Genomic DNA, 22,083 nt, shown 5'->3' with positions numbered 1-22,083 from the left:
GTCACACAAAACTTGAGGGTTTTCTGTGTGGACCTGCTGGAAACAAACACAGACTGACTCCTAGGAAGTCTACAACTAAGCAACCATCGATGCAGGTTGTGTGCATTAAACAAAGAAACCATAGTATGGCACTATGAGAGCCCAGAGTGTCACACAGTCTGTAAACGAGCACGGTGGCTGGCATGAGGCCTCAAAAGGAAGAGGAAAAACAAGCATTTGCAATGCAACGGGTCTCGCATTTGCTAGATTTAGAGCTATTAGCAGTGAAACGCCTAACTGGACTTTTCGTGCCACAAAAATGGAAACAAAAAAAACTAGAGCGATCACGCTATATAAAACCAAGCGCAATTGCACTGCGTGGAAAATAAAAAGATAAAATAGTGCAGAGACCAGCCTGAAAACATCGAGCCTCGTAGGTTTTCAGTAGTTGGCCGGTGTGATCGAGGAGGGCTAAACACCGGAAAAGGCATGACATATGCATGCCCTTCACTAATGAAAGCAAGTGGATTTTAAAAGGCAAGCCCACGAACCAATGACCATGACAGGCATAACGTAGGCGTTGTTACAAGCCCAAAGAGAGATTACAACTGGGACGGACCGGAGCGCTTGACCCTAAAGAACACAGCAACTAAAATGCGGCAAGACTTTGAGAATGCTCAAGTGGCGATTGACCAACGTTATCAGCATTATGAATAGAGCAAATTCCATTCCACCAGCAAAGTCCTGGAACCTCTTACAAGCCATCATTGTATCATGGCATAACCTGTGTGTCTCCTCCTACTAGCACCATGGACGAGGATTAACTTCCATCGCCCCAACAAACTCACGTGGCTGGCACACAAACCACAGCTTTAGGAGCAAAACTTCAACAGATTCTTGATTGTTTCACCACTAAGATTACCACACTAATGTGCGGGGGAGGCACAAAAATTAGAATATTGCGTTTAGATGTTGTGGGTCTAAAGAATGTGCTACTTACAGTTATATTTTACTGCTTTTATTTTAGGTACATTATATGCATGGCATGGCATTAATATACAATCGCTCACTAGATTCCCTCAAGTATAAAACAAGCATTTGCAATGCAATGGGTCTCACGTTTGCTCAAGTTAGAGCTATTAGCAGTGTGAACTCCTGACCGGACTTTTCTTGCCACATAAATTGAAAATGAAAAGTTTCACATAACTAACCAGAACTTTTCTTGCTATATAAACTGAAACGTAAAAGCTTCACATAAGCAAGCCGACAGCCGCCATCAGCGCAAAGCAGACACACAAAGGGAAATAAAAGTTTGCTTGCAGTGAAACCTATTGGCAAAAGAGCAATTATCCATGTAACCGGCAAAAGTGTAATTACCTGTGTAACAGGATTGATGTCATGCAAAGTGCTCGACTACTGACCAGTGAGATCGCGCTGCGAAATAAAGAGAAAAAGTAGTCCAGAAACCAGATGGAAAACATTGAGCCTCATATGTTTTCAGTAGTTGGTGGGTGCGCTCGAGGAGGGCTAAACACCGGAAAAGGCATAAACGTATGCATAACCTTTCACTAATGAAAGCAAGCGGATTTTAAAAGGCAAGCCCACAAACCAATGAAAGTGACTCATGTGACATGGGTGTGGTTAGAGCTCCAAAAAGAGATTACAACAGGGGACTGAGCGCTTTGAGCCCGCCCCTAATGACCATAATAGCAGCAGCGCCTACTGTAGCTTTTGCAGGATGTACTACTGCCCTGCATCCCTTGGTGCTGAGAGGACTAGCAACTGGGGCACGCTGAGCTATGCAAATACCCATAGCACAACTGAACTAGTGAAGCGCTTGGATAGTGTGGTTGGGGGTACTTCATGAAAAACACAGCACCTGCTTTGAGACACGCCACAGTGATAGTATACTGGGCGTGTACAAACTTGGAAGAAGCAACATTGCATACTTTCATGGAAATCGCAATGTTTGACGAAAATCGCGTCATGAACTTATGCAGCCTATATAGCTAGCATTAGTAAGAAAACTTGCTCTGCAAACACCGGCTACATACAAGATCAACAACTAGAAGTGAAGACATCCAATAAGCACTTACGCAAAGATCGAATAAACATCTGAAAAATACAATGACTAACAACTATGAATATGTTGCCGTATTGATAAATTAAGGGAATCGCTCTATTTAAAACTTACAGCATACAAAACATGTTCGTCTAACAATAATTTCGCATCTTGAAATGCTTTGAGAATCACATGCTGTGCATTACTGCGCCATCTAGTGGTTGGATCCAGAAACATTCTTGGAAGTTTTTGGCTTCGGGCATCAACAATAGGTGGTGTCGGTGTGAATCACTATCACATCATGCCAAAGCACAATATGCTCCATTATGTAGTTGCCATCTGTAGATTTCCTTTTAAGCATTATATGTTTTGCACCAACGTCCCTCCTTGACTGGAGAGATAGGAGAGTTTCATTTGAATCTTGAATGTTCCAAACTGCAAATCTATTATAGTAGGCAAATAACTATTTTTTGCAGTGCAAATCTATTCTAAAGTCAAGTTCTGCATGGATTATGTAGATTCAAGAAAACAGTGGTTTTCACTGGCATCATTACTTGTACAATTAAGAATCGTCAGCAACAATGACAGTGAGCATTTAATGTAAATACTAAATGAAAAAAGGAAATCATCAATCAAAATCACACATTTTGTAAAACTTTATACAGTCAGTGTCAAACACAAGAACACACCCATCAAGTGCATTGTGTTCCAAGTGAAAGTGAACCACCCTAAGAAAATTATCGTACTTTCTCAAACTTTAACCGCAAAGGATCCACAACGCAAGATGGTGTAAATGTTCACTTGTTGGTGACAACTGCCACTGGAAAGATATGATGGTGAGGAATACAAGTGCAGCCCTTGTTAAGAGGAAGTAATTTGAAGAATTCAGTGCTTGAAACTGTGGGATACCTTGTTGGTCACGTCACCACCCATGTGCCCTTTAAATTGTGAACGTTCGATATTATATGAATCTAGCTAATTGAGAATTTAGTATACGAGACAACCCCATTCACAAGAGCCATAAAGAGACAGTAGGCTGCAGAAAAACATGTTGGCTTAGGCTTGGCTCATGTTCAGAAATACAATGAGTTGTTTAAGCTCAAATTCCAAATGATTTGTTGCAGGCCGAAAAATTGGAACATTTGTGTATTGACTATATTATATTGGATGAGAATTTTTCAAGAAATATTTCAAATTACCTGTGTAATACATAGAAATTGAAAAATTATGACAAGGAAATTACTTATGTTGGAAAGGCTCTTCCTATGCAGATGAATAATGACTGGACATGAATCATTACTAACTGAATATATTTTGAGCACTGTTTAATACAAGGTCAGCCTACAATCAAATTTTGAATTAAATTGCTCCCATTTTCTCTGGCTGTAGTCAGAAAGGTTATTGGCCTCAAGGGGTAGGAGCAGAGCAGGGTTATATCACCAAAATAACCTTATTTGCATCCATTATTTGTGAATATACCCTTATCCAGTTCCAATTCCTGAGACCGGACTGACTGCTCTTCTCTGTTGTGCTCTTTCAGCAAGTGTGTTGGTTCCACAGAAATTGATTGTCTTCTGGGTGGTCCATTAGCACAATTCTTACGCGATCTTGGAGAGAATGTAGGATTTCATACTCTTGCTTGTTTAGGCACATCATGTCCACAGTGCGGTCTGTGTAATATATCCCTACAACTTGAGTTTGCAAGGGTTTGAGTGCATGGAGTACTGTCTTGAAGAACTGCAGCACATGTATGTGTTTTACTGATTCCTCTGCAGTTTCTTGGTCACGGATGTGCAGTTTGTTCAGCTGAGCCACCTGTGCATGAAGCATACGCTTTTAGGTAAGTGGAGGCCTACCTGCTTGACTTTTGTGCCCTCTGTCATGTAGTCTTGAGTCCAAAATTTTAATTACCTGTATAATTTGCTTATGACAACCACTAGACTCCCAAGTCCTTCACTGACTGTATCCATTGACTTAAATGTGCATGAGATCTGAGTGAAATACACAAGGCCATAATTCCCAAAACGTTCACAACTGTTCTCACTCCAAGAGACAAACGTTTGGTAAAGGCAACTTTGTTCCTGCAATGCCAGCATAGTCTTTTACGTCGATATTGCTATGACAGTTCTGATATACATATTTTCTACAGAGAAAACCCTGTTGTGATTAAGTGGGACAGGATTTGAAGCCCAGCTTGGAAAGCAAGTGAATGACCCATTTACACTGGACTAGCATTGCTGGAATGAAGTACATATAAACATGAATGGACCATCGTCTCAGGTGTGTAGCCACCATCTGTAAACGATTTGTTGCATCTCTTCGTGCAGCACCTATTTGAAAAGGCAACAGTTTCAATTGATAATAAATGCCCCCACATTCCACTCCCTCCCAAAACACAAATCTGTAGTATTTGAGATGATTGTAATTGAACAGTTTTTGAAAGCCGGCATCGCGGAAGGTCTACCACGAAATATCCCCTTGCTCTAGTAGATGAATCACTTCTTCAAATGCAGTGATATGGAAGTTCTGAATTTAGGCAAGTCTGTTTTGCAATCAGAGGTTTAATACTGGTCTCAAAGTCACACTTTCCTTTGGTATGAGGAAGTATAGAGATTATAATCATGTTGTATCTTTTTTTACATCTTTCAATTTCTCAATTTATCGGCCACTTATTTGCCTCTTCTTGAAGTAGTTTCCTATGTTCAAGTTTGATGATTTGGTTTTACTATTGGTGGAGCACTCTCTAGCTCAATGCACAAAACATCTTTGAGGATACTTAGGGCCCATTTGTGTGAGGTGATTTCCTTCCATCCTGACAAGTAATTCCTCAGGTTGCTCCTACAGGCGCTTCAGTTTGTTGGGAGCATGACCAGATTCATTTGATTATTTGGACAGGACAGTGGACATTATGATAGCTAATGGGCCCCTTTGAATTGTAAAGGGTGTAGCGTCTCTAATAGAAATATATAACTCTTAATTACCCTCCTCTAATTGACCCACGTCTTTACTTGACATACACATTATGAGGGCGTGGTGTAGAGGTATAGGATTAAATGAACTTGAGGTGAATCTAAATTAATACTCTGCATTCACCATTATCTTCTAACCTCTCTGTTGGTTTCAACTCATCTTCACCTTGCACATCACTATAATTTTCCATAATCCTACTTTGGGGATGAGCGAGTGGCAGCCTGTACTCTTCTGGCTCCAAGTTTAACTCTTCACTTTGTCGTTTGTGACCGGTTTTGGATCATATCTTAAAGGGTATGGAGTGCCTCATCAGATTCCTACTTTCTTTACATCAGTACCGCCATTTCAGCTTTGACTATTTACTTCTTTTCTAGCAATCTTTTGGCCTTCCCGTCTGCACCAAATTGTGTATTCTTTCCTTGATGTTGAAGGGATATCCCTTCCCTTACCCTCCTTTCAAACTCATTCTTCAGCTAAGGTTGAGTTAGATGTGTTTAACCTTTCTGAGACTAGTTTCTTCGTATTTCAAACAAGGAGAATCTTTGTTGTCTTTCTTCTCGTAGCTTTAGAGTTCTGGCACAAGAGACCCACTGTACTATGGCGTTGACATCAAGGAGCTTAATTTTTTTGTATTTTAAGAGTTTGCTTTGGCAGATGTTTGTGTATGTCTAAATCTATGGGAGACAAATCCTGCAACTCATTCCAAGCCTCAACTACCCGCTCGGAGTCAATCTGACCTATTTCCCTTAGACAGCCCCCAGTCTGACATTGTATGATGCTTGGCCTGTACCACAGTGTAATTTATTGTGCCCAGTGTTGTTTTTCACTGCCTTTTAGTGTCTTTGGCTTAAATATGGTATCTACATAACATTACTGCAACCTCAGGCCTTTGGGGAGGCAAAAGTTATAGAAAGTACACACATCACTTTTTGTCAATTTATGATGCCATTTTAGGCAACGTTTGTAGGATGCTTTCCATAACTTTATAATCTCAGGGTCTCGTGTAAGCATTCATTTATTACCAGCAACCACGAAGCCTACATTCTCTGGCCTCCTATGGTCAAAGGACAAAGAAAAAGTAGGGTTAAAGCTTCCAAAGCAATCTGTGAAGATTGGGATTTACAAATGGTGAACGCATAATGGGGCATTGTGGGCCTACGCTCAACTTCACTGCTAGTCATACTAACTTATTGTCAACACCCAAGCAAAACATTTTATATATTCAAAGAACGTTTCCAAAGCAAACCAATAGATGATGAAATAATGCATAGCATGTGACTCTAGAACAAGATCATGGTGTGCAAGTACAATTTCTCTGGAAACACTGTCCTGTGCTTTTGGTGATGGCTCATATTAGTGTATCTGCAGTGCAATGTGATTGTTTAATGCATATTTTTCATAAATTCAGTTATTTAATTTTCCAGGTTATGGAAGATAGCTTTGCAGATGATAAAAGTACTAGCATGGAACATTAAACAGATGCAGAGCCAAAAGTGAATTTTAACTAAATATTTATTCAAACAGATTAGTGTACCAGCTGAGAGTGGGACACAGAAGGGAGCACTGTAATTTACCTGAATCTGAAAGACTAACTTGTGAACACAAACGTAAGCACAAACTGACAAACAGTTAAACACCTTTCATACGAAAAGACACTTTGTCTAACATGTCTTCAGCATTAATAAGCCTTGCAACAGAAGGAACCATAAGCTTGTTTTCCCTAGGCTGACTTTGTTCACCTCTTGTAACTGCCCACTGTGAAACTTAACTTTTGGGTTATCACATAATTTATTTTATATTTAGCACCCAGCGCTTGGAACCACCAACAGAATCTCCACCGCCTTAGATTACCAAATCAGGAGTATAACTAAGGACCAGTTTGATTTTTTACGAGTGCTGCATTTACGTAAGACTTGGAGGAAGGAACAAAACTTAATGAGCAGGTCTCTCCTCACTGTTAAGTCTGTGTGTGGATTGAAACTCAACTCCTACTTTAAAACGGCCCAATAATCGTTTTTGAAACTGTCGTATTACATACCTGTGTGACACGCCCTGCAGAAAAACCTAGTACATTTAGGCCTGTCTGTTGTAGATCTAGTTAACAGTGTTGAAGAGATCATCTAACCCAATTCCTCTTCAATGGGCCATCTTGTGCTTTTCAGTTTATAGTGCATCAATACTCCCCACACTGATCGGCAGTGAAAAGGACGAGGGATGGGACATGCAGGTACTTTGGTTTCGAAGGCACTTATATGGATCGGAGGATGGAGACCCCAGACCTTCGTTTCTTCGATCCCCACACTTCCAAGCACCTTCTGCTATAGCATATCACATCACATTGTCGGTCTATAAACAACTAGCACCACCTTGTTTCCCTCCTGTGGCTGCTGGGCCCACCTGCCTGCTAATACATCTCTCTCAGGTTCAGCACTCTTGCTATATAGTTAAGCTAGCACTATATAAATGTGATACATACTGGAAACAATCTACTACTTTGGCCCCCTTTTTGTTTTTAAACCTATTTTTTGGCATGTAATGTAAAACACAAACACAGTGGAGAACCGCATGCCTATATCATTAGAGTTAATGTGCTCTGTTGGGCATGGGTGCTACAACCGTATTCAGATAGAATGCTGAATAATTCCAGCATCGTCCAATAAAGTCCCAGTTGGTTCACTGTTGCGTGCGTTCTCCCTTTTAATATTCTTAACCAACAAAATTGAGCGCCTCTCTCCCCACCCACCCTCGCATCTGCGCCGTGTGTGGGCTTTTCTTGCTGCATCCCCAGATGTGGGCCTCCGTGGTGAGGGCTGTGCACTCGTGTGTTGGTTATGAGACCTCCCTAGCTTCCTCGTAGTCGGTGCTTAGTGAAAGTGTTATGGCGGTGTTAGGGGAATCCACTAGATGGTCCCAGGCCCTGCCTCTATCGGGGGTGCAGAGACCTTATGCTGCTTCCTGAAGTAATACCCGACCCTCGAACTCCTCTCAATACAGTAGGGTGTCCTTCCATTTCTCTGTAGGAGGGCTCTTAGGGGACCTTCAAGTGCAATGTGATTATCCTTTTTGAATACGCTCCAGACAGGTCCAGCGCGCTCTTTCTAAATGACCATATATTGCTTATAAAAAGAGTTATGGGTTACCAAAGAGGTGTGAACCCCTTATATTAACCTCTGAGGGTGTATATCAGCAACAAAATATTGGTAAACCCATATAACAGTTAAATCATCTGTGTCTTCACATCAAGATTCTCATTTAAGTGAACATATCCAGCCGAGCCAGTAAATCCAATGGAATTGTGAGATGCATGAATAGAACACACAACGCCAGTAGATGTGCAGAGATGAGGCAGTATGGTGTACAGGGATAGAGCGGACACGTGTTTCACCCCCTAATGGTGCGTGAACCTGGGGCTTTCTCAAGGCTATTCCAGTATTCTTAGGGTAAATTATTGTATGGCTTCATTGGTATGTTGCAATTTTTAGGGAACAAATCACTAGCGGTATGGGCCATACTTGGCATAGCCTCGGGCTAAATCCAAAGTTGAAAAATCTTGTTGGCAGTGGCAGTGACTATCCGATTCTGTCTGTTTTCTGAGAAGGGGTCGAGCTCGCTCCGCTGAGGGCTGCTGCCACCTCTACTGCCTTTCGATGTTCTCTTTGCGCTTGTATATGTGAAGGGGCTGTCCTTCTTCTGCCTCTCTGAGCCCATTTCAGGTGCTTCGTGGTTGTTCTCTGCTCATCTCCCAGACCTCCAGCTGTGGGTGCACGAGTTGTCTCCATCCAGTCCCAGACTTGCTGGTGTGATGTGAAGAAGAGCGTTTTGTTCTGGTGCGTTACGCGGAGTTTAGCGGCAAACAGCATGGCATGTTGGACCCCACAGCTCTCGTTTTTTTCTTGGTTTCGGTGTATAAGGCTTTTGGTTTCTGAAGTTCTCTAGTAAAGTCCGAGAAGATCATGATGCGGTGGTACTTGACTTATTTACCCACGTAGTCTTGCATGAGTAGGATGTGACCCAGTCCTTAAAAATGTAGTAGCTTGGAAACTACTGATTGAGGAGGTGCTCCCAGGAAGGGAAGGGAAGGGACGGCACCCGATGGGAGCATTCAAAGGAGAAATATGGAAAATCCATTGTCCAGTCATGTTTGCTGCCATTCCCTCAATTTTCTCTGGTAGTCCTATGCGTATGTTGCTTCTTCTTGCCATGTTTTCGCCATCTTCCGCCTGTGCCTCCAACGTTTTCACTTTGTTGTCCATTGTGGCCATGCGATCATGCATCTGATGGAGGTCATTGAGGGCTCGTTCAGAAGAGGAGACTGTCTAAAAGCCTCAGATGCTTGTCTGAGGATGCCCAAGCCAGTGGCTACTGTGTCTATTTTTCGTTCTAGTGCTTCCCGTGAGACATCGATAGCTTGTAGAATGGAGTCTAGCATGGTTTCATGGTGTGGGCCTTGGTGGGAGATGGAGGCTCTGTCTTGCGTGCACGGAGGGCATGAGCTATTCAGGGCCTCCAGCTCTTTTGTTTTTCTTCTTTTTACCGATTTGCCCATGATGGATGGTTTAATAAAGTGTAGGGAGGCCACTTTGGCTTGGGTTGCTGGAGTCGTGTAATTGAGTGCTGTATCAGTTCACCAGTAGATTTCAGGCTTGTGAAGTGGGCTGTGTCTGGTACCGTGCTTCCCCAGCGCGCCGAGGTGAAGGTTCTTGTGCTAAGTGCAGGCAGTCTATGTTGTAGGCCCCCTGTTGGGCTGCAGCCATGTGACGAAGCACCTCAGTGTTGCTCAGAGGATTGGGGAGCGATCGTTCTTTGCAAGGGAGACTCAGCCTGGTGGAGGGCAGATGCGGAGTGCCATATCGTTAGCCCCGGCGGACACCCTTGATGAGCCGATAATCTATGCCATACCGCTGTTGCATCTGCACTCTTGACGGCTACCGCACGGCGGAAGTCTGTAATATCGTCATGCTATTGGATCCAGGGAGGCCGCTTTCGCGTGGGATTTTGCACCATGCGCCCTGTGGGTGGATGATCCACCCGTCCTGGGTCACAGGCCTCAAGGGTGGCGCAGCGCATCCAGAGCCCAAGAGCACTGGCAGCTATGCAAGCGGTGAGCCTCTTCTGATAGCGTGGTGCAGGGTTCTTCAGCCAGGGAGCTGGTGTAGGCCCCAGTAGACGGGAAGCACCACAGTTAGTTCTGTGAGTCAACACCCCAGGCTGCTAAGTGCTACGATTGCCACTTAACTATTGAACTTTTCCACTGCTCCCCTCTCTTCGATCCAGGCTCACCTTTCTGTCTCTGTTGCTCTTTTGGTGCCCTGGTGGCATCTGGCAAGCCAGTGATTCACTGCCCGGGTCAGACAGGGGAGTTTGACAATGAGCAGCTCCAAGCTGGGAGCGTCGTGGGCGGCACCCAATCCCTCATGCAGGCCCTGAGCACAACACCTGCAGTAGTCTCGCCGTTGACCCCTTTGGGCAGTGTTGATGTGTAGCCGGGGTCCACGCGCCCTTTCCCCAGGCCTCCTTTTTAGGGGTTGCGTCTTGCTTTCATACCCTGGTTGGAGCTCAAGGACGAGTACCGTAGGGTGTCGCCATCCTGAATTTCAGAGCCCTGGCCGAGTTCATCTTGTGTGTGGATTAACTTGCAGTTTGTGAAGAGTTTGTGTGTTCATGCTGCCAGAAGGCAAGGGTGGGCATTGTTACGGACAGCTAGGAGGCTCCATTTGAGAAAGGAGGTTAGGGCAGATGGCAGAGCGGGTGTGCCACACTACTTTCCCCCTTATATCTCCTATGAGTTCATCTCAAGCTTTACATAAGAAGGGAAACCGCAACGATTCCCTGCCTTTGCTTTTAACCCCACTCCCTTTATCTTCCACTATTACTTCCCCGAGGCTCCTCCCTTGCCCTAATCCCACTGGCTAGGGGAATCGGTTGTACTGTCCAGTCTAGACCCATGAGCTTATTCTGTTACAACAGAAGCGAACCAGCACAGCCACCGACATCTTAGCATTCAGTTCATTATTTCTATGTTGGGGATATTTTGCCATCTAAAGTACTCCTCCCCTTAGATATCCCTTTTTTCTCTGGCAGGCAGTTGTGGGATTTGGTTTGTGAGGCTTCAGAAATGATACACCTTGGCCTGTTACATTTTGCTGTTTGGTGTTGAATACAGTCCAAGCTTTCTGATGTCTGCTCCTTCTCCATCTACAAGTTCACTCTTCCTTGGCTACTCATCACTAGCATGTTGAACATCTACTATGTCTCTTGTGCTTCAGCTAGCACAACAGACTCTGACACAACATCCATCTAGCCATACCTCCTACCACCAAAGCCCAAGCAACCCTGGCTACCTTTGGAAACAGTGACTTGGGCCCCAACAGTCTCCCTAAAAACCCAACCTAGAACAAATACCAGCTTCCCTAACTCAAGTGCATGGCTTCTTTTCTTTACATTTTTAATGCCCATTTGAACAGTCATTATGCGGGGAGGAGGCTGCCATCAGAACTCTGCAGGCTGAGAGAAATGAGCCGGACCCCGCAGCTGGCCTGTGGCGGCTCACACCAAACTGGAGAAGTGGTGAAGGAGTCGGCAGAGCAGCAAGCAGCTTGCCTCTTCAGAGGTGGGCGGCCCCTGTGTGGAGCGGCGTAGAAGTCAGGGGATCAGAGAGGCCTGCGTCGCCGCGGGTAGGCAGAGGGCTGGCCTGTGGGGGAGAGCCTGTTGGGAGGTGAGCGCTGGTGACACTGGACCAGGGAGGAGGTACAAGGATGACGACACTTGGAAACTGGGCTGGTGGACTTTGCCCTGAACTTCAGCGTGGGTCACCAGCGGGCCACCGGGGGTGCTTCGCTGCTGACGGCGCGGCTTTCGAGTCAGCGGAGTGCGTTGTTGCTCAGCAGGTGGCTCCTGAACTAGTGGCTGGCAGCAGTTGGGACTGAGCGAGAAAGGGGAGCCCTGCCACTCCGACTGCTGGCTGGGGGGAGGAGCTGGCTGGTTGGTGAAGGCCTCAAGGACGACTGGTGAATAGTGAGTTTACTGGGGCCCTAGAGGGGGAGCCAGTGACTGGTTCCCGTGTCCCTACTCTGGGAGAGGAGACACCTTGAGGGCGCCGGCCAGTGGCTCCGCTGGGTGGCTGCTGGGGCCCAGCAGATAATATATCCAGTGAAAGGATGAACTTGATTCCTCGTGACTGATGTCCTTTTGTCCCCTGGTGGGGCAGCCCTGGGGCTGCAGGGGTACGGACGGAGTGCACAGATGTGGCTGGAACGCACTCCATCACAAAATATACTACCCCGCGACAACCAACGTGGCAGGCAGGGGAAGGTGATGGGGACCGCTCCGAGGTGGTTGGGGAGGGCGGTGGAGCCCTCAAGAGCAGATTTAATGCAGGCCATTCAGGGACTCCGTTCCGCATTGGAACAACGGATACAGACTGTGTACATCAACCTTAACTTATTGAGGGCAGACATCCGCAAAGTCTCAGAGAAAGTTAACACAGCAGAAACGAACATAGGGACCCTCCAGGAGGAAACAGCCACACTGAAGTAGATGACGACCACTATACGCACCGAAGTGTCCGAGCTTGGCAGGAGGGCAGAAGATGCGGAGGGCCGCTCCCGCTGCAGCAACATTCGGGGCCCAGGGTTCCCAGATAAATCGGAGGGGACCTGGGAGGACTGATTCCTGGAGGACTGGATCAGGGTCATCACTGCAGCCCCGTGGTCTGTCGGAGGTTTAGGTCATTGAAAGGGCGCACAGGGCCCTGGTCCCTCTGCCCCCTCCAAGGGCCATTATCACGAAAGTCCTCAATTACAGAGACAGAGATTGCATTCTGTGAGCGGCCCTTGAACAGCAGGTCCCCCCAATATGGAAACTGCTGTATTGCCATATTTCCCAGACTATGCCAAACAGGTGCAGGAACAGTGCAAATCCTTCCTAGCATCAAAACAGAAATTAAAGGCTATGGGACTGACATATATGTTGTTGTATCCTGCCAAACTGGAAGTCCTCCACAATGGCCAATCCCACTTTTTGAAAAGCCACAGAAGTGTGTGACTTGCTTGAAATTGGGGTGCCGGAGACTGCAGGCCGGGGCCAAGAGACCACGAGGGGGAAGAGGACACGGGACCAGAGACCACGTAGAGCTGCTACTGCTTCCGGTGGTGAAGCCCAGGAGCGAGACTCATCGATCACTCACAGAATCCGCCCAGGGAAGGATGGCGCTATGCACATGTCTCAGTCGAGCTCCCAGGGAAAGGAGAGCTGGTCACCGGAACGGGGACCCTCTGAATGTTTGTCTTGCACAGCGTGGCCTCGAGCCCAGGGATGGCGTCTGATGTGGCCCCCTGCAGGGGGACACTGCTGGAGGGTTGAGGATCATGACACCAGAGTGGTGATCTGGCAGATGGCAGTTCAGAACCCTGGGGGTCCCAGCACTTGGCAAGGAACATGTGCTAGCCAGGCGGCCACAATGGACTGACTCTTACTGGGATTGCTATGTTGCATGCCGCCACAGGATACAGCGCAGACAACAAGCTGACTTTCAAACCTGCATCAGGCTGTTATAGTAAGCAGATAGTAGGGTGCCTTGATGCTGTAAGAATGTTGATATTGGGGGGGGGGGGGGGGAGGGGGAGTAGACAGTTAGGTGCACAGGTCCAGGTTCAACCAATAAGGGGAGTGTCAATGTCCAGACAATAGGGGGTGGGCTCAGATAGGCTTACGTTCATGCTACGGTTGTCCGTGGTAGGTTTATGGGGGAAGTTCTGCTTTCAGTTGTTTGTTATACATGTTGGTTGGCGTTTCACACTATGGCCAGGAGGGTCTGAAGGCGCCCCCACAGAGGAGACATTTAAAATATCAAACACAATGGTAGTCAAAACCACCTAATCACTTCTCACTTGTAATGTGAGAGGGCTTGGTACAGCTACAAAAAGATACAGGGTGATTGATGTAATTCCTTAAGCGCCTGGGGGGGGGGGGGGGAGAGGGGTAGTATAGCTTGCCTGCAGGAAACTCATCTAACTGGTGCCAAAGCGCAAAAGTTGGCCAAATAATGGAGGGGCAAAATTATTATTCTATTTTCTCATACTTTGCTTGGGGGGGGTACATTTTTGGATAGCCCCAGGAGTTCCTTTTGCCTTGCCCTAAATGGAGGCAGAAGGCAGGTATATCCTGCTTAGGGGGGCCTTGGCTTAACGTTTGCGGACCTCTACCCCAGTGAGACCTTTATAGCCTTCGAGGGGGCACAAGATATGTTCGGGTTGAACCAGGGACAGTTTGCAACGTATGCCAGTATACTTAATATTGCCTGAGAGATATGCCCTACTTACCCAGAGGCCCCCCCCACCCGCCCCCGGGCGCTCTTAGAATGTACCAAGAGTTTAAAAAAAGAAAATCATGATAACTGGCCCAATAGGGCTATCATTAAACTAATTTAAATAACATAAGGAAATGTGTCTAAGCTTAGAAGAGTCTAGGTACTGCTTGGAATCTGTGTAAAACGAAGAATCTGCAGTAGTGTGATGGTGGGGGAACTGGGTGTCACTTGATTTCAAATTTATGTGGATGGTAATCATTTAAAAATATATATTTTTCTATATGCAACCTTGTACCTTAGTGAAACAAATCAAAATCAAAAATCCCATTTAGTGCTTGCTCTTTCTACTTAATAAACCCAAAGGATGTCATTTGTTCAGGAATGAGGATGTTTCAAGTGCTTCAAGCAGTGTCTGATCTTGAAGATCACTTTATAATGAGCTTTAAGGTGATTTTATTGAGGCAGGAAGCATATGAAGAAGTATCCAGGTATTGCATGTGCTAAAGAGTGGGCATGCTTGTAGAGGAAGCATCTGCAGTTCTGAGAGAAAGAGGCACCAATGGACAATGTTTGCACCAAACTCCAACACACTTCACACACTGTTAAGCAAACTGCTTCTATTCAGCAAGGAATACCTAGATGGCATTACAGGTGTTTTTCCTCAGCAAAATACCTTTAATCCCATTAGACCAACCGCCTGGCTTTAACAATCTGAAAACCTTTAGAACATTTACTCCTAGGTACTAATAACCTAAGAGCTACATCACCTCTGTAAATGGAAAGTACATGTATTAATTGGCCTTCTAATGAGCACATCATGGCTATGCTGTCTCTGGGGCATCAAAACAGAAGAAAAGGAAGGGCTGAAGGGGGAGGGAGAAAAGACAGTTGTATGGTTTAAGAGGTGGGAAAGCTTAAGGGCTTTTAGAAGAGTTACACAGGCCAGTGACAAAAAAATATTTGGGTGCCATGTGCATAGCAGCGGAGGCTATGACTCTGAAAAAAGCTCCTGAAATTTTTTGAGGGATGCCGCATTTGCATCTGAGACACAAATGAAAAAATATCAAAAAACACCATAAAAATATTTTGTTATGTTTGTGCCACCAGTGTTCTAAATCTGGTTATTATTAAAGTTGTTTCCCACTGTTGCTAAGTTATAAAGGAATTCCATGCTGCTAGGACATGGCTCTCCGAAAACCGGTCAGTGCAGTGCTGATTTTCTGCTCCAACAGAGAGCACAGCGTCACATAGGGGACAGGAAGGCCCAGACGGCAGTGGAACTGGAGGCACGGAGCAAGGTGCAAACTACCTGGTTGCAAAAGACCCATTGTAAACTTATAGCGGGCTTATAGTCTGCCCATTGCTCTGCTTTATTGTCACACATTTGCTTGCTTCATATTCAATGATTTGCCTTCCTCTTCTTGGGAGTGGTCTCTCCCCTGAAGCATAGCCTCTATCACTATTTTGACTGGCTGACATCTCACTTTTAGGGCACTCCATGAGAGTGAATGCGTTTTCCAGCTCTCTCTCATATGCTTCTCAATCGTGCACAGTGCTGCTCTCCCTCATACGTTTGTCCCCCAGCATCACCTATGCTTCATGCCTCCCTCCGGCCTTGTGCTGTGTGTGCTGTTCTCTCATGTGCTTCATGCCTTACCAAACTCCCCTAGCTCACTATTGCATGCTTCTTGCCCTCCTCCCGTGTAGCTCTCTCCATCGTATGCTCCTTTCATCCTAATCACCCCACTTACCTGAAGCCCCCACCGCTCCTTTTTCATTTTGTGTTTTTAAAAGGTAAAATATAAAAACAATACTATATATATATATATATATATATATATATATATATATATATATATATATATATATATAGCTCTCACGTCATTGCTCCTTTTATTATTATTTTTTTTTGCAGATGCTTTGCAATATTGGCAAATTGCACTGGCAATGCTAATTGGTACAAAAGACGAGACCTATTAGGGTTGCCAAGTTTTTGTTTTCTTTTGTTTACATGGGGTGTGTGAGGTCATGTTTTTAAGTATGGCTTCCCTGTTACCTCTCTGTGCAGCTGAAAACAGGGGCAGTTGATTTTACAGGGCCATACAGAACATAAAATTCTAGATGGAATAAAAAGCTAATAAAGGGTATCTTTTACTTCTCCAGGCTGAGTGAAATCATTGACAATGTGTTGTCACTAAGGTGGTCTTGGTGAAAAAGTTAACCAGTATTCATGTTTACCCATCTAAAATCCTATATTTTAATAAATCTGCAGACTTATTAACCTGGTCATCATACTTAGATCGTACTGCAGAGCAGTTTCTTTTAAAACTCCGTACAACCTCAGCAGCACGCTGACGTTATAAATATGCATCTAGAAATACACAAGAGAGGCTGATGGGACCGGAGCACTCAGGGGTACTGCTACCTTTCCTAAACACCAATCAAGATGGAGGAGTACCATTCGATAGTAGTGACTGCACTTTCCAGCACCCACTCTCCAAATCAATGAGCATGAATTCACATCTGGGACCACCAAGGGTGTTTCTAACCAGGGTGTGATATATATATATATATATATATATATATATATATATATATATATATATATATATATATATATATATATATATATATATATATAAAAATATATATATATATATATAGCTAAATGAACGGAGTGGGGGGGGCTCACTGCTTCTTCCCTGTCCTTCTCCTCGGAAGGCGATTTTAGATGTACCCCAATCTTGAGAAGTAATAAATACTGTGGTGCCAGCCGATCCTTGCACTGAGCCGCATTACCCCACCTTTCAACTTGAAGTCGATTTGGAGGACAGGGCCCAGGGTTTTCAGATGGGTGGGTGGGGGAGGGGGGGGGGGAGGGGAATAAAGGGGTAATTACACACCGGAGAGGTTTGAATGCAGCTACAATTTTATGGAGAAGGGGCCCAGTCCCTCCAAGCATGGGGCCCTATACAGAGTAGGGGCTTTAGTCCCTACTTTGTACCCCTCAAGAATCCGCCTAGATAAAGGAGTTTTTGATTGGGACAAAAAAAGTATTAAGGTGCGGAAGGTGGCTCTTGGTGCACATGCTCAGAGTGGTCTAACACTGCACTGTTTTGTCTGCCAGGCGCTCACCTCCTTTCTACTCCTCTTGCCTTCTGTTTAGGGAAGCTGTAGCTCACAGACTTGCAGAGTATATGAATGCACATGGCTGTGAATGCATGAGCCTATCTTTTTGCTTTCGTCGTGTGACTGGCACCTGCCCTGTTCCCTGAGAAGCCCGCTTTAGGTACTGTAGAGCCTGCTGTACAGCGCCCTTGTCAGTTGTGACTTTCTGTGCCAAAGCATTGTGTTTCCTATAGCATGTAGTGACCAGCAAGGGGTTCTCAGAGGATGCTTCTATACGGTGAACATGCCTATCATTTCATGGATACCAAATGGATATGGTGGGAATATGATACATGGACAAGAGTCAGACTTTTTTCCATGAGGGGTAGGTTTATTGAAGTGTATGTTGTGTAATTTACAAGTTTGTTTATGGAGGGTTATCGGAAATTCCGATTAGCATTTGAGTTGGGGACACAGTATTTTCTAAAAAATTACAAACTTTTTTGGGTAATTGGGTTTGAGGGAAATATAGTTTTTAGGACAAAATATACAGAGGGCATTCTAAAAATGCCACACTAATGTGCGGAGTAAAGACTATTGCTTTCCCATAATACGTGTAATGTCGATTCAGTGCTAACTGATGTCAGTTTGTGGCAGATATTGCTAATAATATTTACTTGGGGTCAAATAGCAGGCATATGCTGTTACAAAGCATTTCACAAGTCATAAACAGCCTGTGAAAGCCAAACGCAAACAGTTTTGTAAAATGCACTGTGGAATTTTTTGCCCACATGAAAGCCTCTACAAACCCTTAGAGAGGCAAGTAGAGACTCTTGCTGAACTCGCTCACTTGATGAAATTTGGGGATGGTTTTAGAAGTGCTACAGGGCAAAATGAGAAACCCAACACAAACCTGGCCTGCCTAGGACGACTCAACTCGTTCCACAAAGTTATCACAAACAAACCTTACAGGTTCCAGGGGCTGGGATTGATATGGAGGTCACATCCCAATGCTCGGTTGGCCTCAATAGCCAAAAGCACATTATATGCCAGGAAGGTTTCTATTCTGGTGCAAGGTATGTCTCAGTCTGACCTCCACCAATTACAGTTCCCCCCCCTGGAAAAGACTGGGAGTTACACTCAACCTGCCCTCTGAGGACTTGAAATGCCTCCCCTTGACATGCATTAAAGATGTATAATTCTGAACTCTGCCCCACCATCTGTGTTTCAACTGCCAAGAAGGGGGATGGGTGTAGTACACTCTCTTGGGAGGCCTCTGGATACAGAGGGTGATTCTGTGCCTGCATTGCCCACGGTCTCAACCCAGCTTCCCCGCGGTCACCCTTACAGAATAATGAGTTAGTAAGTGGTAAGATCCCACATCAAAATTATCTATTGATACAAAGCACGGTAAACACTATAAGTAGTGTTGGTAAACATTCAACAGTCAATTATTTTATTTAAAGAGAAAAATGGAAATAGCTTCAAGCAAAAGGTCTCTCAAAAGGCACAATTGCCAAAGGTTCCACTGAAATAAAGCCAAATTGGCTCGTGACAAATTTCAAAGGATGTTAGGTTGCAAAGTTCAACAACGTTACAGTCCAATTGACGAATTCCTAGTTTGAGAGGAGATCAGGTTCCAGTATTCAATAGAGTAGCAGCCAACACGTGTTTCGCCCCATGTAGCAAGTAAGCAAGGGCTTTCTCAAGGCTGTAAGAAATATATATGGACAGTATGAGTCACGTACTAGACAAAGGTGCTACCAAAATGGTGAGAAACCGGAGTGCCGACCAATAACAAATGCCTATTGTGCTCCCATGAGGTGAGAATAGTTAATACAGATGGTTTAGTGCTGACAAGATCCCCAGTGTTGTCCAAAGACAGACAACCTATATGAATTACAAAGATTAATCCATATATAGTAATGAGAGTAATCAGCGTGTTACTCAGTGGTGTAAGAGAGAAAGAAAAAGAGAGCAATATTCGGTAAGTGAGAGAAGATAAACTAAGAATTGTGACTATCCTATCAAAATAGTGAATACATGCTGGCACTCACGTGATGTTAGTACGTACATGCTCAAAGGCATGTGAAGAAAGTAATAAAATAGGACTAATATAGGCTAAATGGGGTAAAGTAAGGTGAAAAGATAACCTGTACAAAAAACATACCAATTTCAATACATATGGAATATCTTCTGACATCAACTGTCACAATTGTAGATATAGATCTGGACACAAAATTGTATATAACATTTAAGATAGCCACTTGATAAGACATCATTTACAAATCAAAAGTAAATACGCCCATTATTTGTAAGATCAGGTAATATCCCCCTCTATCATATCGCATATTAGAACATTTTAGATTTGGAAATACTATAAAGCGGGTAATGGACAGATCCAAAATAAAATATTGGTAAGCACGATAAATACGATGCATCTAAGGACCTCAAATTCAAAGACTGGTACTACCCGTCTGCTAATATATGCAAGTTATTACATTTAAGCTACACAAAGTCCAAAAGAGGTTTTGAAAAGAGCCACTAAAGAGTCTTTCTATCAGTGAAAAGATCAGTGGGTTTTTCCTTACCAGAAAGAGCGAAGACGAACAAGCAAAACAGTGAAACAGTGTAACCTCGGCGCGTCCTGTGGTAAATCGCTAAGGACGTGCCGGAGAAAACCACGAGTTAAATAGCGGTCGTCCCTTCTCTGTTTCGGAGGTAGCGAAACAGAGGAGGGACAAGGGAATTCTAACATCATCCAAAGCTAGCGGCACCATTTTGGAAAGAGGCAAAGCTGAGGCAAATTATAAGTGAAAAGACGTATAGTGTATGCAGAATGAAATAAAATGAGAACCGAAAGCAGGAAAATATAGCTGAAAAATGGGAACCAGAAATTGAGAACCAAACAATAAGAGATGGGAACCAAAGGTTAAAGACCCAGCAATAAAAAAAAAATAATAGAGATAGAAAAATGTGAGAGCATGTATTATAATATAAGTCATGGTATAGTGACCACTAAAGAATATAAATGATGGCTCTAAAGTTTTTTTGAAATTAGAATGGACAGAGAACAGGAGAATGAAAAAGGGGAAAAGAGAAAAGAAGAAAAAAGAGAAAACAAGAATAAATAAGTTATAATATACTTATGAGTTATAACTTTGGGGTGATCAAAGAATGGCACCAGATGAGCTAGAGGAGAATCAGGAAAAGCAATAAGTAATTTATAAGAACAATTCGGAAAAAGGAAAAAGAGAAAGGGAGATGCTAGCAGGCCTAATCATGGGATCAGTATACATCAATCCATTAAAGCATTTAAAGCAACCAATAATGCCACTCATAGTCCTTATTTTAGCCAATGTTCACTGTATCATAATGGATGATCGTCCGGCTTTCTTCTTGACTTAAGCGCAGGTGTAAATTGCCACCCCTTGGGGACGAAGTGATGCGTTGTAAGCCACTAAAGGTGAAATTGCGGTCATTAGAATGAAATGCTTTGTAATGTTCCACAAGAGGCACCTTGGCTTCCAATGTAAGGATGTTCCGATAATGTTCTTGAATTCGGAGTTTTAGAGGACGAATGGTACTTCCAATGTAGACTTTTTGGCATGGACAGTATATTATATATACCACATTTCTGCTCTCACAATTAATAAAATCCTTAATCATAAATTCCTTGTCATTAATGTAAAGTGTGGTTGATCTGTTGAGACCTAATTTACATATTGAACATTTGGTGCAAGTGAAAAAAACTCCTTTGGTTTGGGAAAATGGGGTTCAGAGAATTTCAGTTGGAGAAAAGACGGACAAAGTTTGTCCCTAAGATTGGGGGCCCGACGGAACCCTATTTGTGGGTGGTGAGTGATATATTGTTGAATGGAAGGGTTACTGTTCAGAAGATACCAATGTTTTTGTAGGTATTTACGTATAGAATGATGGCCATTATGGAATTGAGTAATTAGACGAATAGTTGTAACCGCTTTACGTCGATGCGATGTATTGATCATCATATTGCGGTCCATTTTACCAAATTTTTCATTAGATGTATTCAACAACACTTGGTTGTACCCCCTGGCCAAAAGTCTCTCTGTTATTTGTGAAGAAAAAAAGAGTTATAGTCACTGAGGTTGGTGCAATTCATTCTGGCTTGTCTATACTCGCCTTGTGGGATATTTTTAATGATACTTGGAGGATGACAGCTGGTTGCATGCAAAATTGAATTCGCCGCAGTCAATTTTCTGAAGAATCTGGTCTGCAATTTATCATTTTCTACATAGATCAAAAGATCCAAGTACTCCACCTGCGAGTCCGAAATATTGTATGTAATGTCTATGTCCCACTTGTTGGGTACTAGGGACTGAAGGAATTAAGTCAATAGGGTTTTATGCCCTTGCCAAATCAGCAAAATATCATCGATATAGCGTCCCCAATAAATGATGTTATGGGAAAAACGTTCATTCTTGTCACTCCACAGCCATTCTTGTTCTACTGCACCCATAAGAATGCAGGCATAAGGCGGCGCAAATTTGGCCCCCATGGCCGTACCCTGTAATTGTAAATAAAAGTGACCATCAAATAGAAAATAGTTGTTCTCCAGACAAAACTGTAGCATGTCCAAGATCATATGGTTATGTGTGGTAAATGTCACGGGCTTAGT

At 44.0% G+C, this 22,083-nt stretch overlaps 1 protein-coding gene across 2 annotated transcripts in view; it reads right to left on the bottom strand.

Annotated features, from left to right (window-relative positions):
• Positions 1–22,083, bottom strand: part of TEF (TEF transcription factor, PAR bZIP family member) — a 134,398-nt gene that overhangs the window by 57,109 nt on the left and 55,206 nt on the right. The window lies entirely within an intron of this gene.

This window comes from Pleurodeles waltl, chromosome 4_2, assembly GCF_031143425.1.
Source record: "Pleurodeles waltl isolate 20211129_DDA chromosome 4_2, aPleWal1.hap1.20221129, whole genome shotgun sequence".
In the NCBI taxonomy this organism is placed as follows: Eukaryota; Metazoa; Chordata; class Amphibia; order Caudata; family Salamandridae; genus Pleurodeles; species Pleurodeles waltl.
This window is presented reverse-complemented; position numbering and strand designations above follow the sequence as displayed.